This window comes from Strongylocentrotus purpuratus, unplaced genomic scaffold (genome assembly GCF_000002235.5).
Source record: "Strongylocentrotus purpuratus isolate Spur 01 unplaced genomic scaffold, Spur_5.0 spur5_contig_813, whole genome shotgun sequence".
Classification (NCBI taxonomy): Eukaryota; Metazoa; Echinodermata; class Echinoidea; order Camarodonta; family Strongylocentrotidae; genus Strongylocentrotus; species Strongylocentrotus purpuratus.
Window position 1 is genome coordinate 205,881 of NW_022145517.1, and position 20,021 is coordinate 225,901.

General features: G+C 34.3%; 1 protein-coding gene across 7 annotated transcripts in view; it reads right to left on the bottom strand.

Moving 5' to 3' along the window:
• Window positions 1-20,021, bottom strand: part of LOC581904 (neurexin-3) — a 120,877-nt gene that overhangs the window by 73,797 nt on the left and 27,059 nt on the right. For 5 of the 7 annotated variants that reach the window (XM_030978600.1, XM_030978592.1, XM_030978587.1 and 2 more), the window contains exon 3: window positions 17,961-17,994. The gene's annotated coding sequence lies outside the window, so the exon portion shown is untranslated. Of the gene's footprint in view, window positions 1-844; window positions 949-5,835; window positions 6,275-17,960; window positions 17,995-20,021 lie in introns of those variants that run through there. The other 2 variants (XM_030978569.1, XM_030978574.1) reach the window with 2 other exon arrangements.

The following is a 20,021-nucleotide window of genomic DNA, read 5'->3' on the forward strand; positions in this document are numbered from 1 at the left end:
ATACAAATACAATTACACCCTTGCACAGCACCTCTCTTCCCTTTGCTTTGCACTCTCTCTCTCTCTCTCTCTCTCTCTCTTTCTCTTTCTCTATCTTTCTCTCTCTCTCTTTCTCTCTCTCTTTCTTTCTCTCTCTCTCTCTCTTTCTCTCATTTACCACCTACTTCATTCCTTTTAATCTCTCTTCGCCCTTCTATGTTGCTTTCCTCACTCCCTCTATTTCTCTCTCTTCCTCCTAGTATCTTTCTTTCTCTCAACCCTCTCACTCTCACTGTCTTCCAGTAGCTTACTACACCTCTTACCTTCCTATCTAAGACAACTATATAGATCCGCAGTTTAATTTCAAAGCCACCAATGAGATGGAACACTATTACCTGAATGCAAGGTCTCACCCAACATCAAAGTAATTACTAAAAGTATCATTTACACATCATGGCACACATCTTCAGTCAGAGAGAAGGAAGATTATTATGAATGGCTTTTGGAAAAACAATATTGATTGAATGACATGGAAGAATTAAACATGACTAATACAACCAAAATACCTCCTATTAAAATCATTGGGTCTTATTGCAGGCCATGCAACTATTATTACTCCAGCATTGTTATGTATCCATTTTAAACCTAGGTTGTGTCTCAGGGACTTTAGTGTGGGTAAGCCGCCTTGTCCAAGTGTAGGCACCAAGTGAGGATTGAACCTAGGACCTCTTCAATGAAATCAAGAGCCTTCACCAACATAAGACACCACAGTGCTCCCACAATGAAAATAATTCCCTAACCAACTCTTTTGAAAAACATTGAAAGATTTACAATACTACCATGAGATGAAAATTAATCTACATACCTACTAGCAGGAGAACATGACTATTCCATAAACTTGTCTACTAAAATCTCTCAAAATATCCAGTCAGGTGTTACATTTTCCATCCCATCTTGCTCAGTACATTTCCGCATTTTGAACAGATGGAAACTCACAGTTAAGTGTGGCTACACAGGGAAATACACATTATGCCAGTTCAACAAACTTTTCATTGAGGTATTTTCTATTGTGATTTTCACAAAGGCATGTTTCAGTGTTTCATTGATTCTATACCAACTGAATGGTATTATTGTCTGTGGACGACTTTGTCTTCAAAGGTGAACAAACTTTTGTCCGAAGGTAAACAGCTCAAAGAATAATGAATTTCCTCTCACGATCCTTTGAATGATTTGGACAATACCATCAAGAAATCAACCAATAAATCAGAAATATTACTCATTATAAATAGTAACTTCTCTCTCTTTGAATTTCATGTAAAAGCAAGTGCACAAGTCTGAAGAGGTAAACAAACTCTCCTACCATGGGCATATATATATATATATATAAGGCTTGAAAATTAAGATGAAGATGATGATGAAGATGATGATGATAAAGACTATTCACAGCATTCCTAAACTATCTTCTTTTTAAAAAAATCTTTAAACATTCAAAGCAACATCATTTAAAGCTAAAACATTCAAAAGTGCATACAGGTGCAGGCTTCTCCAAAACACAAACAAAAAAGCCAATATGACATACTATAAGTGACACAAAGTGACGGTAGTGAGGAAAATCGTAACGCAAAGTGAATGCAATTTTTTTTCACTACCGTCACTTTGTGAAAACAGCGACGATATATAGGTGTGTTTTTACAAAATATGCTAAATCATTAACCACTTTACTAATGATTACAATCATCAACAAAATAATGTGTTGTTAGATTGTCCAATACAAACATGTATAAAGAAAAATAATTAGCACACTACACCTATTTGCCCCTTTTAATATATCCATCAATTAGCTCACTTCTAATAAATACACTGAACTATTACCACCTACTATAACTGCTACTCAATAAAAGCAAAAGAAAAATTGGGACATGCAAATAGAACGCTCCAAAAATCTTTTCAATTAGCAGACAGAGTAGGAAAAAATCTATTATATTGACGAGCCTTCATAAACATCATCTAATGAAGCACTAAGCGTTAAGGTAAAAAGTACACCTCTGTTAATTAGATTGGTTACATGTAGGACACTCTGGATTCAGAACTCTTTAGCATTTGTTATGATGATGACGCTGTACTGTCTAATCTAAAGATGGCAAAGTGATGTCATTAACAAATTGACAAGGGTGTGAGGGTGTTACAATATGGAGCTGTTTTGCAATGCTTCAATAAATCAAATAAGTTAGGTAGTGCTAGATGGTGTGAAATGAAACACTGTTAAAGGGACACAGCTTGAATTGTCTGCATTGACTAATATATTTAAATGGTGTCTTTTTTTCTTTGAGTATTCTGATCAATTAGATGTCTCTATTATCATGTATGGATAAACAAAACATACACACTGTTTTGTGATACAAACAATAATATTGGAAATACAATATCAGATTACTATGTTTCAAATGAATAATTGATTTGTTGCATTTTTATATAACAAGACAAAGGGTACCAATATTATGATATATTAATATATCAATACATTATTTATCTTGGTTTCACCAAGCCATTCCATCCCTGCACACAAATTAACATATAGGGATATTAAGGGCTTAATTTTAATCTAAATCAAGGAATTCACAGAATGTCGTAATGGACAATATAACAAATAATAACATTCCTTTTCATCATCTCTGACAAAGAATGTCACACAATGTTTACATAGTCAAACAATGCCAATCAGAAAGCAATGCCAATCACATAATTATCATCCATGTATAGTTTACAAGTTAAAATTTTGATGGCGGAATGGTATGTTTTCATGATGAAAGCAAGTATGAATTGTTTTCAATATGGTGTGGTATGTGAATCAAAGCCATAGTTCACAGTTCTTAATACTGATGTGTGAGAGGCTGAATCAGTTTGTTGGTGAACCCATTCATTCTCTGTAACATACACAATATAATTCTACCCACACCCCTCCCTCATGAGGAAGATATGGAATTACACAATTTAGCCTCCCTTCCTTTGTAAATGGAATAATAATAATAATAATAATAATAATAATAACTTTTACTTATATAGCGCTTTTCATAAAACATTTATATCAATATGCACTTCTCATGAATCTAATCATGTAAATTTATGTTTTTCACTCCAGCTTTTCTCCAAAATCAAAGAAATTCTAGAAAAAGTTGTTCATAAAAGATTGTATTCCCACCTTCAAATTAATGACATCCTCATACCTGAATAATTTGGTTTCCGTGAAAATTTTCAACTTCTATGGGTGTATTAAATATTGCAAATTTTACATCACAACAAATTGACGATGGCAATTACTGTATTGGATTATTTATGGATCTGTCAAAAGCCTTTGACACCATTGACCACAACATACTCATTCGTAAACTAAATGCATATGGTGTTAGAGGGCTAGCTTTAGATTGGTTTAAAAATTATTTGAATAATAGGTATCAGTATGTTGTGGTCAATGGTGTCCAATCTCAACGTAAACTTACTAAATATGGAATTCCGCAAGGCTCTGTACTCAGGCCCCTCCTGTTCCTTGTTTATATAAATGATATAACACAATCTTCCAAATTATTTCGTTATTCATTATTTGCTGATGAAAAGTGCATCTTAACTTCTCACAAGAATATCTATAATTTAATGTCCATTACTAATAAAGAAGTTAATAATTTATATGATTGGTTTTGTTGCAACAAACTCTCATTGAATTTTGACAAAACAAAGTTTATGATTTTCAGAACGAGGAACAGGAGGGTCCCGAATGATCTTAATAATATTACTATTGGTGGTCATGATATATCACGTGTGGATAATGTTCAATTTTTAGGTATTACAGTCAACAAATTTCTCTCATGGAAACTGCATATTAGTAGTATCTGTACTAAAGTATCAAGATAGGAATCCTATCAAGGCTCAAATTTATATTACCACAAAACATACTCGTCACTTTATATTATAGTTTAATCTTGCCTCACCTAACATACTGTAACTCAGTATGGGGTCATACTTTCAAAAGCCATCTTTCTAGATTAACAATACTTCAGAAAAAAGCAATTAGACTTATTAGATCATCCCCATATTACTGTCCGAGTATGCCATTATTTAAGAAAATGAATATTTTACCAATCTCTGAATTAATTTCTATGAACTCTCTTATTTTTATGTATAAATACCAGTCTGGATTTTTACCAAAAATATTTGAAAATATGTTCACCCTTAATTCGTCTGTACATAATTACAACACTCGTCAATGTAAACTATTTCATCAACCTAAGATTTCCACCTCCATGGCCTCAAACTCATTCCGTGTAAAATATATTAAATTGTGGAACAGCCTTGATCACAGTATTCAACAAAGCTCAACTCTGTCAAAATTCAAATTTTCTATAAAAAGACTGTATCTCACCAATATTAATATGTGCTAAGTAGATATATAAAATGTATTAATTAATTCTAATTTTCTTCTCCTATTTCATGAGCTCTCTCCACTCCTAAAACTTTCTCTTTCTCTTTTCTTTTCACCATGCCTACTCATTCTATTTTTTTCTTCTGTAATACTGACTCCCCCCCCCCCCCCTCCCCTCTCTTTCTCTCTCTCTCTCTTTCTCTCTCTCTTTCTCTTTCTCTTTCTCCTTCTCTATGTATTCCTTCCCTATGATATTTTACTCTATCTCATCTATCTTATTGTGTGTGTATGCTAGTGTGTGCATGCTAGGGTGTTTGTATGTCTGTGTGTGGACATGTACCTGTATCTGTCTATTTATAGTAGCTGTTAAGATGATCACAATTTCCTAATTTATATTTAATTTTCTGTTTTATAATTTTCTCAAATGTTTAGATATTTCTGTAACAAAGTTATAAATTTTATATTGTATACCGGGGCCCTGCTTACAAGCAACCTGCTTATTAAGGGTATCCCTCCATGTTTATGTTTATGTTGTTATTTTAATACAATGTGTCAATACTATGTTATATTTGTTCTTTTTTTTAAAGATGGAAAATAAATTGAAATTGAAATTGAAATCTTGCTTACTTTACATCTTCAGGACATTTATATCTAAACTCAGGCAAAGATGTGATGCAAAATAACACTAATTCTTTTAATATTAATCTCTTTCAGAGTAACCATTTAAAATTTAAATAGTAATCAATATACAAATGAAGTCGTTGCTCTCAATGAAGTATGTTTGAAGATCAATTTGCATTTAGATATGCGTCATTTGTTTTATTTGAACAGGGGAGTCCCATTAGTAACTAGAACATCTTCAGGACATTTATATCTCACCTCAGGCAAAAGATGTGATGCAAAATAACACTGATGCTTTTTAAATACATTTCTTTCAGAGTAACCATTTTAAATTTAAATAGTAATCAACATACAAATGAAGTCGTTGCGTTCAATGAAGTTTGTTTGAAGATCAACTTGCATTTAGGTATGCATGATTTGTTTTATTTGAACAGTGAAGCCCCATTAGTATGTTGCTGCAAGCTATACAAAAGCAATGTACTCAAAAGAAGTAAATTAGTAGGAGGAACTAACGGAGGAACTACTGGAGGAACTAGAATGAGTGTGGAAATGGTTAGCAAGTCAAAATGATTTTCCCTATAATAATAAAAAAAAATATATTGCCTTAATTGCTATCATTAAAGTAATATATGACAAACTACATAACACGATAATGATCTGAAATATAAAATTGATTGTGATATCTGTCATATATATATGTTTAAATCTACAAATATTGCTTCTAAATCTTGATTGTTGAATTAGTTTAAACTGTATACTGTAATACTAAAATTTAATCAATAGGTCTACTGACACAGTAAAATATATATTAACATACATACCCTCTATACTCAGAAGTTAAATGACATCTTCACTCATGCACAAATACAACGACCAAAATGCCCAAAGCAATTGCCCAATCTAGACTCAAGTGATAATTCCAGATTCACCAAATACTCCACGTCTGTAAACATACAGTAGGCAAGCTCCCTTCAAAAATCCCTTCCGTTCCGTTCCGCCAATACCGAAAGATGATAAACATAAGTCTCCAATGTGGGGCTTGGTGGCCGGCAAACAGACGAAGGTACGGAGATGCCCGTGAATAACACACCACTGACTGGATAAATATCCCTGTTATGCTCCTCCTCTGATCTAGCCCGCGAGTGATGCGATGGGGTATTAGTGGAGCGCGGAGAGCGGGAGAGGGATTTCAGATCTTCTGCATCCCACTTGCCGGATGACAGAGGCAGAGAGAGAAAGAGAGGGGGAAAAGAGAGAGGGTGTTCTACACACATAGAGCCAACTAGAAATACAGCACCAAAAGGATACACACACACTAACGGATCCTACGTGTATGCACGACGCACCGGCCTCTGCTTCTCTTTCTCTCTCTCTCTCTCTCTCTGTCTCTCCCTCACACACAAATACACACAGCCCGTATTCATATTCACGTGGCATCCCAGTCTCATTCTATGGTGTGTTAAACGCCCCACGTTTTAATATCCTCCCTTGTCAATGCGATACTCTATGCATCAGTGACGGCAATGTTGATGGACAAACAGAAAGACAGAACGACAGACAGATTCCTCCACACCGGTATCAACTTTCCTACACTGCTGCCAACAATATGAAAACTAAAGCCAGAGACAGAAAGAAAATGTTAGGGCAAAGATACTCAGGCCTATATCTTCCTACAGCCTAATTATTTAGGTTTAAATATTTCATTTCACAAACGTGACTGATACCTGTCGTGTCCACACTCTTTCATGATTAATTGATAAAAAATAGTGCATCACACAAAAAACAACTAGCCTAACATGCTCACAATGGGTTCATTCGTAGCAGAATTAGAATATGTATTCAATAAAACGCTGGCATAATCGATGACAGGTTATTGGCGATGCGCCTTGCCGGGGGACGCGTTTAATCAAGGCCCGGCCGTCATCCTCAGTTAGCTCCGCTTTCCATGGACATTGGGAATCGGTCAGGCATATAATGAACACATAGATACACACTCCATTGCTTCACCTTTCACATGTAAAGTTCACAGAGACTGTTAATATACCAGGGAGGGGGAGGGGGTAGGAAATCTCTTTTTTTTTAAAAGAGGTACACCAATTTATGATAACGTTCTTCTGTGGCTTGATATCCGTTATCCTATCATCTAATCAAAGATACTCTTTGTATAATGTAGTGAATAGGACTTAAATTTCTTCATCCACTTGACAGTCATCTAATATATTCAAAATTCAATTCAATAATCTTTTACTTAACAATATCTGTACTTTGCAACTGAAATAATTTATTCATTTTCATTTAGCCAAGAGCAATATTTTAAAACTCTTATTGAAAAGAAGCTCAATGAAATTGGTTTGAAGATATTTTAAAAAGTTACATGAAATGTGTGCATAATACTCTACTTTCTCAGCCTTGAAAACTTTTTTTTCTTAATTTTTTATCCTCATATTCAAACTAACAGGAAAACCAAACAAAATGACTTACAAGTATGCATAATCTTGCTTTGAAAATACACCTGTTCTATAAGCTATTTAAGCAATGTTTATCATTAATCTACTTCCATGCAAAATCCCACGTTTCACGAGATTTTTGTTATTTAATATTTTAGCAGTAAAAACACCTGCCATATTCAGCAAAGCCAATAATATCAATAAAATATACTTTAAGTGTGTCTTGCAGATTCCTACTTCAAAATATTTTCTGTGTATATATACTTGCTTTTATTTAAAGAAAAAAATGTTGTCCTAAGTAACATTTCGGTGATCTTATTGCTAAATAATTACAATATAACATACTGTAATACTCATGTCGTCAATAGCATCCTTTAAAAGAAATTAATTTGTTTTTGTTTTTTACTTATAAAATGAAAGCGGGTGTTTTTCTTATCTATATTATTTGCTCTAAATCTTATAGTATAATCATTATATCATTTTTGAATAGCAAAATCTGCTTCACCTATTCAGACAAATAAAAAATAACTAATTACCAAATTTTTCAGAAAAAAAATCAATCAATTTGGGAATGTATTAATTCTCTTCCCCTAAAACATGATTGATGCTATTTTAATGTAATCTTTTTATATTGCCCTGAAATTGAATTAGTGTAAAATTATATACCAATCCATCTACAAGCGATGAATCAATATATTTAGTAAAATCCAAGTTCTACTTCAATGTTCTCTAGCCTACATAGATTAAATACACATCAACACATCACAAAGGCTCTCACTATCCTTGACATCAAGTGATTGCTATCTCTAGAGCTATTTCTAAATGAAATCATGTTCATTACATCTACAAACCAATCACTTTCTATTTGTGTAACCCACTTTTAATGAATGGTCACATTCACATGCAAGACACACAAAAGTTCCTCTACCGACCCTGCTGGGAAATCAACAAAGCAATCAGTTTTCTCCAACTTAATCAAATTCCGCTCGCCGGTGACCGTGAAAACGTCGTCAATTTCGCCGCGAATGCACATAGCAGGAGAAAAATCATTCCTACAAGTATATGAAAATGGTTTATTCAGATGCATGTCATGGAGTGTGGTAGTGGGGAATTCAGTGCATAATAGATCTTCAAATGGAGCTAAAATGTCACGGCGCCAATATAACAGACATTCAATATTCTCTTGATTGACACACACAAAAAGTGCAATCTTTATTTTGTATTGTTGAAGTTAAGAAATGTTTTTTTCCTATTTTCTACCTTTATAAGATTAAAGAAGCCAAATAATATTACTTTGGCATCTTTTGTATAATTCATTGGCCTAAATTTTTCTTCATACGTATATTACCTTTGAAATGCCCCCCCCCCCCCTAGTTTAGAAAGAAAATGTATTATCTGTAAAATAGGTTTCAAAGAATAAGTGATGAAAAAACAAAAATTCCAAAGATTATTCTCAGTTCGATTTAATTAAGCAACGCTTCAAATCTCTTCTCATGAATTGCAATTTTAGAGAGGTACACACAAAGTCAATAAAGAAATCCTTAAAGGGTTTTACTTTTTAGTAGAATTTTTATTAATGCCAAGTAAATGCTCTTCTTTGATTTCATCTCATTCTACCATTCATTGCGTATGGAAATTATTTGAACTGGAGGTGTTGTGGTATAGTGGCAGCCCGGCATCAAGGTCCTTCAGAAAGGCATTAATTCACGTTTGTCACTCTCCATCCAGGTGTGTACCCAACATGCTAGAGCATTAGTCATTTGGCCATTCGGCTCAGCCCAAGGTAATAATGCTGAAACACTAGGAGCACCATGGCGTGATAGACATGTGCGCAATGCAGTATGTAAGAAGCTTCTATTACTATTGCAATTAAATGCATTTAAAATAAGAAATAAAAGATCTTAAAATGTACAAAAGTTTCCCTCTGAACATGAACTAAACAACCATTACTGCGAGATCCCATTTACATCAACAGCTTGCTTGTGACAGAATAGGAAAGGCGCTTGTGTCTCTGAGGGCTGCATTTTTCTGTTACATTAGCAAATCTCTTGAGTTGAGGTCAGTCTGAATTCAGCTCTCCTTGTACAGTTGTCCAGTTGTCATGAGATGCGACATCATGAGGTCAAACTTTCGAGAGCTTTTAAGATAGCCCACCATAGTCGAGTTTATCATTATGTGAGAGGAGACTGAGATCTAGGGCCTCTTGTTTGAAAAGTCCCATTTGATTGTATAGTCACTCTAAAGAAAACAAATGCAAGTCCTGAAATCTGCATGAAATGTTGTGTTGTGTTTTATTTTCATTCCTTTGCAAAAAAATGAAGATTAGCTTTAGCTATCACACATAATCATCATACTAAAAGTTTTAATTAATATAACAGCCCCTTCTACCCTACTTCCCCTGGGAACCTAGAAGCAAACTTTCAAATGCATTAATGATTTAAATCAAATAAACTATTTAAAAGATAACATCTTGCTGCAGCTCCAATGTACAATGCAAACATTTATTAAAATCCAGTTGTAGATCCAGGATTTGCATTTCTTTTTTTTTTTTTGGGGGGGGGGGGGCAAGTGCCTGTTAACTCTGGAAGAAAACATAATAGGTTGTCTCAAATTTCCAAGCCATAATTAAGAATGAAAAATAAACATTCAAGCAACAGCAACAACAAATTATATTAAAGTTTACATATGGCATCTGTGTGTGTAATATGTACCGGTATTGTAAATCTGCCACTGAAAAAAAAAAGAACCTGCAAACAACCTACCAGGTGTGTATGGCTACGTAGATATGAATAGAGCTCCCATGACTATTTATATCCAAGTATATGCCCCAGATATGCAATATATTTAGGAGCTAATTTCTAAGTGCCTGTGTGCACGGTATAAATGCTGCTGACATAATACATCTCCGTATTTACACACCACCAAACCTATCATCAGCAACCACTATTATTAAAAGGTTGTAACAAACTACAGCAGGAAGATACAAATTGTATGCACTAGACTGAACAGCAATATGTCTTACTCAGCAAACCATACTGCCTGTGGCTGTACAAGAAAATCACTGTAAATATGGGCCAATAGACAGCGAAAAGGATATAATATTTCTCATTTCTGTATCTCATTTCAGCAACCTTTTCTGACCTCTATGTCCTAGAAAAAGAGCAATTCTTGCAGGTGTTTTGGATGATATAAACCCCTCAAATATTATAATTATGGAATAATGTAAATCATTCAGAAAGTGGCATGTGAATCTATCTATCTATCTATCAATCTATCTATCTAAATCTATCTATCTATTTATCTATCTATCTAAATCTATCTATCTATCTATTTATCTATCTATCTAAATCTATCTATCTATCTATCTATCTATCTATCTATCTATCTATGTATCTATCTATCTAAATCTATCTATCTATCTATCTATCTATCTATCTATCTATCTATGTATCTATCTATCTAAATCTATCTATCTATCTATCTATCTATCTATCTATTTATCTATCTATCTAAATCTATCTATCTATCTATCTATCTATCTATCTATCTAACTATCTATCTTTATCTATTTCTATATCTATATCTTTGTTGTCTATCTATCTATCTACATCTATGTATCTTTCTATCTCTTTATCTATTTATCTATCCATCTATCTTTCTTTTTACCCACCGATCCATATCTATCTATTTATCTATCTATCTATCTATCTATTTATCTATCTATCTATCTATCTATCTATCTATCTCTTTATCTATCTATCTATCCATCTATCTTTCTATTTACCCATAGATCCATATCTATCTATTCATCTATCTATCTATCAATCTATCTATCTATCTTTATCTATTTCTATATCCATATCTTTATTATCTATCTATCTATCTACACATATCTATCTATCTATCTATGAATAGGTAGTATTGGTTTCCAAAGAAGTTGACAGCCAGATAATAATTAAATCTATTTATGTCACAGTCTGAAATCAATATAACATTCACTGTTGGGGAAAGGGTTGCATGTTTTATATTTCAAAAGTATATTTACATTATCAATTTCCAGTTGCCTACAATAGTTGGGCCTTAAACATGACATTTCTCTACAAATACATCTAATGAACAAAGATCAGAATGTTTAATCAAGCATCTGAATAATTAAATATGACCTATACCTTCCTTTTCTGTTCCTCTAAGCGGGAAGCAATCGATTTCACTCCTCACTAATCACCCATGAGTGATACAAAGGGGAGATTTATACTTGCCTAGCCTTTCTAAAATAATGCAAGTATTCTGAGGTTTCTGTATTTTGGACATGAAACTTTTATGATGCGGGGGAAGCGACAGATAAATGGCATTCACCACCAGCGGTTAAAATAAAAAGTGCAGGTGATGAATTAAGACAAGCAAACAAAACATCTTCATCATACATTACAGACTGATTTCAGTGAAATCAACCACTCAAAGTATGTAATGATGTACAAAATTCCCCTATAATAAAATATTGGTCCTTAATAACAAAGTGGCATTCTGAACCTTTTCTGTACAACTTAGTTTTTGAGCACTGTCGTAAATAAACTTTCAAGGATTAAATTTTGATGCACAGTATATATTAAGTTGGGCTAGAAATATATTCCTTGGGAGCAAATTTTTTCATGGAAAAAGATCTAGAATTATGAATTTAAGACACATTATTCATCACACAAATTATTGGGCAAATTTTACTGTCTATGGCATAAAAGGGGTTAACCATATTTCTCTATATCATTACAAATCACCACACTAATATTTTAACCAAATCCTCCTCTATTCTTATTTTACATCCAACTGCTACAATTGCCATTAACAAAATGGATGCATTCTTGCATGTAGTATTTATTATCTTTTCATATAATGTGTGCTTTACTCTTCTGAAATAGAGTCCTATTACTACTTATGTCTCAGAAACTCAATCCTGCACAGAGGGAAAAGATCACCAAAATCAGAGGAACTGTGAGATCAAATGACCTTAGTGCAATGACCCAGTCAGGTCACAAGATAATGTATCTCAGGTCGCATCAGCACTCCCTTCAGTCCAGCACTCACTCTATCCCAGCCATCATAACAGTGGCTGTCGGTACAAACACACACAAATAAAACAACGTCCCATTCATGTTGGTGGTAAGAGATAGCAACCGTCTCATTTTGTATGCACCCGCCCGCATACACGCCCGGCCGGCATACTTAGGAGGAAAAATGAACGTGCCTCAAATCACTGTCGCGTAGTGACGTTCCCCCTCTCTCTCTCATGCATATTTCAGGACAGAGCGGACTCTGAAAATAGCTAGCAGTGCCCTAAACATGAAGAAAACCCACGCTTGCATGTTATGTTGTCACATCAGATTAGCGCGCCTATCTGAACTCAAATTACATCTAATTGCAAGACTACTGCTGGTATGAAATTGATATTTGCATAGCCATTTACCTGAACACATGATGCATGAACTCCTGCCCTTTCCATATATAATGAACATTGTTTAACATAAAAGACAAGTTTCTCGGGATATACTGATACTTTCAGCTAATGATAAGGCAACATCAGACTATATATCAAGCGCTTTGAGCATTACACAAAGTAACACCCTAATACAGACAACCTCTCCTTTGACTACTGTACTTTAAAGATAAAGTTGAGTACTGGTCATGCAATTGCATTGTGAAAGAAACAGTGTGGAATTGATCAGAAAAGGTTGATCATCTAGCATATAAGTATTGGTGTGTACTGCAAGGTTCTGGAATCATCAAAATGATAAGAAATGTGGCCCAGTCTTGGTAAAGTTACAAGCACTATACACAGAAGATGTTTATGGGACTACACAAATGGTATTGGGGTTACCTACCTTGATTTCTTTATCTTTCTATGCTCATTACTCAGCCAGTATACATTTTCTACCAAAATTGCTTGGCAAATGACATTTATTTGTAATCTGGAACATTCAGTGTAAGTTTCATTTGATTCTGTGAGAATTCATTTTCTTTTTTTTTTACCAGAACTCAAGTTTATCTTTAATAACAAGATTTCCTTTTATACCTGTCTCTCCTCCCCCCATGTTCTCTATCTCTCCCCCCTCCCATCTCTCTCTCTCTCTCTCTCTCCCCTCCCATCTCTCTCCCCCTCTCTCTTCCTCCCATCTCTCTTTCTCTCTCTCTCTCTTCCTCTCTCTAGTCCCTGACAGAACTCTATTGAAATGTTGTTTTATACAGCATATACAGCATATACATTGTAGCTGCATATGAACATAGACAAATGCATGAAGCATGTGATGTATAGTGGCATACTCATTGAAATTAACACACAGTATAAGTGTAAGAGAAAGGGGTAGAATAATAGATTTATTTAATCATTTTTGGATACAAGCAAGTAGAATAATGCCCCTAAAACTTTGCTCTTGGAATAGGTACATGAACAAGAAATCACATTTCAGTTTTCATTGGTGGGGGATTTATCACCACTGAATAGCTTGTATCATTTCCAATTCACTTTCCTCATCTTACAATTGATAGATAACATTTTATTCATGCTGACATATCTCAAATAAAAGATTGCAAATTTTCAAAAGAGAAAAAAGTAATGAAGAAGAGAAAGAGAAGACTGATCCTGCTATACTGATCTTCATATTAATTTAGCATTAGCATTGAACTTTGAACCTTAAATAAAAACATATTTTTCTCCGAATCCAGAGGGGACCCTCAACCGACACTGTAGCTCCCTCCAATAGAGTGGCAGTGCTTTGATTGAAACCTGACCATCATATCAAAATGTTTCCGCCTTGCCCCTGCGACAAATAAAAAATGGAGGACCCATCGTGCCTGTAATCGGAGGGAAAAGATTCCCAATGACCATGTCGGACTGGGCTTCCTGTCACGGTAACAAGAGAGGGAGACGTGCGTATTTGCATTCTTGTCTGCTGCGCTGGTCAGGTGGGGTCGGCAAGGTTGTTCTTTTATGCATGAGTTAGTGTTACTATAGACTAGGGAGTAGGGAGGTGGAGTTGGATTAGGCGACACAGGGAAACAACAGGCGCCAAAATGCTGCATGTGGGACCAAGAGTCCCCAATACGGAATTGAGTATCAATGTGATGGTCAATATTACTTTATAGGAAGGGAAAGGTGTGGTCATGAAAGGAAATTAACTGAGGGCTTTTACAACAACAACAAAATCTTCAATGACACCACTTTTGTTGAACCTAAATCAAGCATACATTGTAGTATTAAGAGTATTGTTTTATTTATTCTCTCATATTTTTTATTTCTGAATACATTTCTATCTTTTTATTCTAGTTCTTTCCTTATGTCACCCTCCACTGACATAGAAATGAAATAAAGATGAAAAAACATTGAATGTTGCAACTTTGTATTTCACTTTAATCAATTAGTAATCATGTTATTGCTTCCATCAATCCTTAAAATCTAAGCTATCTAATGAAGATGTTAAAGTATCATCTTCATCTTGTTCACCTCAAGAGGGATGGAAAGGATGGATTAAGATCTATACAACCACAGTCTTATGCTTTAAATATTTAGAAAATTAAGAAATGAAGAAAGAAAATCCATGTGAGATACAGATAGTTCTCAAAAATCAATGTGTATTTGTAACAATATTTCTATGAAAATTTTGCTTGAAGATTCTGCTTGAAGATTCTGCTTGAAAATGACAAAGTACTAAATGAAGAGAGCATTTTTCTTCAAAAATAGCAGAATAAGTAATGAATCACGTCATTCATTCATTACTGTGTATAGTCTGAGAGCAGAGTAAGTGATTTCTTGAATGCATCACAATTCATACGTGGCTGAAAGCTTCCATTAGGCAACCCTAAAAGTCATTTCTCTTTTAGACACGCAGCGCTTTCCGCAAATGTCTGCTTCACATCAGAGAAACAAACGAGAGTAACCATCGGCATCAGCTATAGGCCCTGTTCACATCAATCAAGTATTTCTCCATCTTGTTTGGTTTAATGATTTATATTCAATTTGATCTCAATTTCCAGGCTTGCTATAGAGAAGGCAAAGTACACATGGTTTGCAATCATGGATAGGGTCAAATATAGTTCAAATGAGAACTTAAATTCAGGAATGGTTGCAGGTCGCATTTCATAAATGCCAGATATGATACCATTGGAACTAAAGATTGAAACTCATATTTTTATTGGGGGGGGGGGGGGGGGAGGGAGTTTAATATTTACTGATGTGTCTTAATTCTTCATCACCTAAATCTGCAGATAAGCATGCATCTGTTAATTAAAAATACTGCTTGATTATATGACTGCATTCTCATACATGTATTTCACCAACTCCTTTATGATTTTTTTTAAATCATAAACTTTCAACCACCTGTCATAATTTGTTTCCTATTTCATACAAACACAACAAGAGGGTTGAGTTTGATATCTGAAAACTTAATTAAGACTATTAAACTCTTCATCCACATGACGTCTTTGACTGAATGTGAACGTGAGTATGGGGATGAAAATGTGAGAGATCATTTACCGGTGAGAACGGAACTGGTTTAAGTGTAGACATAATTGATTCTTAATGGGGTGGTAGGAACAGAGTCAACACATATGATTGACTGCCAGTTTTTGACTTTATTCCTTTTTCCATTACAAGAGCTTCTGTGCGAGCATTTAACGGCACCATGCATGACTCAGCGACTAATTTTCTCATTCATAATATATTCCAACAGAGAGCAAAGCAGATGTGATATGATGCAAACATTGCCATACACCGGCTGAGAAACAGTAGTTAATGTCATTCCGAGAGGGAAAAGGTAGTTTGGGCATGAGGAGTTTTGCCTGCTTGCTTGCTACCGAGGGTAATTTGATGTAATTATGAAAACAGGCAAGTCAAAATCATTACATTATTATTCATATACAAATGCTCTATTCACAATTGAGTTTAAAAGTATGTATATTATATTCTCTGTACATGATGAATATACAAATACAAAACTATTCATTGTTTCACCAACCATACAAAAAAAAAGGAATGAAATTATTTAATATCACTCTCTATTTTTGCATCAAATATGAACAGGGACATCAACATCCAATTATTCCCATGTAAAGTTCAACTCATTGATTATAAAATCATTACAATGCTTTCTGGTACTGAAAATAATCACTATTCTGTATGCTTTGCACTGTCTGAATTAAAAGACACATTAATCTCTTTGTTCACTACATTAAACTTTGTTTAGAAGAGCCCATGATAAATATCTTAAGTTTCCGATAAAGATATATTATCTCAAAATTTGATTTTTAATGACTCTGAACGTTGAACAATGTATTCAAGGTTTCTCAAATTTATGATATCAAACCTCTCATAAAATGTTGACTGAATGTTGTACTAAAAGCATGTATCGCTATCTCTTTTTATCACAAGTGCAAATATTGAATGTGCAGAGACCAGCCATATTCAATGTTTATTCCATGATTCTAAAATGTGATTACTCTCAGTATCGAATATAAAAAAATCCACATGTATTTTGTACATTGCTTCAATACATGTTGGGTTATTGAACCCACTGCATTGAGCACATAAATGGAATCTTTTAAGATATGTTTAGAGATAGGAGCCGTCCCTGACCTCCATTTTAGTCACTTTCTCTTGAAGAGTACTCCAGTAATCTTATCAACACTTCACATCTTCTACTTCTCTACTCGCTCAGACGATCTTAACAAACAACTAGCCATCCCTCCTCCATGCTTCAGACCACTCCATGCTTACAGCCAGAGTAGCAATGCGTATATAATTCAAAGCTTCCCCTGTGATGTACATTTATGTCTGTTAATAAGGATGTGCAGAAAAAAAATTGCACTGGACAAAGAAAATCTGAATCATTGAAGAAATTAATATGTGTGAGTCGAAGAACTCTTGACATTTAAAGGAAACTATGCACAAAAATTTCCTTCTCCATCATGCTATTTAAGAAAATAACTGGATTTTTTGTGGATTAGAATTAAAGAATATGCGCAGCTGTAAAATGTGGACCATACACAAAAGAGACCTAAATCGTACAAGAATTGTATATGTATGTCTATGAAGCTTTGCAAAATGTCAATATATGTTTTTATTTTCTACTCTTGATTCTATTTTTCCCATGTTAGCTATCCCTAATTATTTAATTCTTCTCTCTTTCCTTATCGATATCACTTTCTACATAACGTATTTGCCGGCGATAAGGCCGCACCGCCGCATAGGCCGCACCCAAACTTTGACATTTCAAAGAGGGGAGAAAACAAAAAGGAAAAAAAACCAACGGACAAAACAAAATAATCATAATTTTCTTGTAAAACACTATTTTTTTTTACAAACTGATACCAAATTCATCAATATTCTTATTTTTTGCATGTTTGCTTCATGACATGACAAAGGAACAAAAATACTAGTAAATAGTCAATTTCAAACATCAATTAGGTAACTGATAACATTCTATTAAATAGTGCAATTCCATGCTGTAACTTACCTGGCAGGTTAACTGTCTTGATGAAATTCAAATCCTGTATGCAAAGAAAAATAAATAAAATACAGAGAATTAAAAACTTTGCTTTAAAATCATTGAAGTTATATAAAAATAAAATTGAAACTGAAACTAAGGCAAATCTTTTATCGTCACCCTTGCTCTCTTTTCTTTTCTATATTTCTTCTCATTCTCTCTCTCCCTCTATCTGTCTATGTTTACAATCAATTTAATCACCTACATTGGTCCCTAAATCATTCCACTGCAGGATCAAACAAGCAGACAGACCTCGAACAAGCAACAAAACAAGATTTACATTCAGACATTAATAGTACACAGTGCCAATAAACCAATTCCTGTGTTTCATTTTCACTTTCAAAGAAAAGAGATCTCTCCCACTCCATGTCTATTCCTATGCAGTACAGAGTGAGAGGTGTGTAATGAATTGAATAATAGATATAAATTATTGGCAAGGCCAGAGTGCGATCATCTATAACCATCACCCTGATTAATGTCACAGCAGCCATACCAATAAATTCTCTCCCGCCTGTCACACGAGAACAGCTAATTGGAACTCTCTTTCTCATCTACACATGCATACACCAGCTGATCTTAAAGGTACCAACATTCAAAATTGTTACACATAAAAACATCCATACTCCAAAGTTGTATCGGTTTCAAGGCAGTGCAAACCATTAGAAGGAGCAGTGAGTGATATAACTCCAGAAAGCTCTAGAAGAGCTCTGGCTCTCACAATGAGCAGTGAGAAAAAATGCATTTATTGCCATGCCTACACATCTCAATTTTCCTACATCATATTAAAAACTAAATCCAGTTAATTTTATTATATACATGTAACTATACTTATAGATAACAACATTTGTTGAGAATCAGGGTACTTCTCTATATCTATTTAAATCACAGAAATCAGTGGTATCAGAGGGGTGTCCCAGAGGGTTAACTTCACACTGATCCACTTTAATAGCAATGCTGAGAGCTTAATCAATTGCAGGTATTTGCACTGAATTTTGCATTGAGCATGGGATTTTAAACATTCATTTACTTTAAAGATAATTCAATAGGAACTGCAACAATGTATAACCAGCACTAAACCTCTCACAATCCAATCACCAAGTGGTACAAACTTAACCCTCGGACCAGGTTAGCCAAATTGTTCAAAATTGCTGAAAATTTGACATTTGCAGTTCTGGTAATTCAAAACTCAAATTTGGAGGGATTGTAACAGACACTCTCTTCTGATGATACATTCCTAGAAAACCATGTTTTGCTTTGAAGATACGTCATACCGTTAGATGATTTCTAAACCACTTCATATTGAAGTAAATTGCAGTACTTGCGTCATCATAAAGCATACTCGAGACAAAAGGATCGTCTTTCCAATTTCTCCTAGCTTGTTTTTTCTCGCACGGTAGAATAAAAGGCAATGTCACTAACAAATCAATGCACATAATGTGTATTGAAAAGGGAATGTTGAACACTTTGGAAACTTGCATGACTTGTCTATAAGAGTTGTAAATACATATGTTACTTCAAATAGAATGTGTATATGTACATGGTGCTACATTAGTTTTCCTGGCAGCCAAGAAAGAAGTAGAGTCTTGTACATAAGCAATCCCTGGATCTACAGATTTAAGACAAATACATGGGGCTTGGTAAAAAGGATCAATGCCTTACCAAATGGCACTGGTGCATCAGCTTGATTTTGAACCCAGGAGTACCCAGGACCTTCCTGTTACAAAACCATTCTTCTAAACCACTAAGCCATGATGCCCTCTCACATGAGATGATACAAGATGCAAACTAAAAAACATTATGAAACTTACTTTTTACATCCAACAAAAGATATTACCCTACTCTACTTTTAGCATTTGTTATTCTCTCTATAGTCCTAGGGCAATATATAAATGAATAATTCAAAATCTTGTTTCTATTATGTCAGCACCATAATTCTAAATGTAAAAAAAGAAGCATATATCACTGATCTACCTGTTATGGCATGTCAAAAACATCCGGAGAGCCGACGGCATACACCCATCCATTTTACAG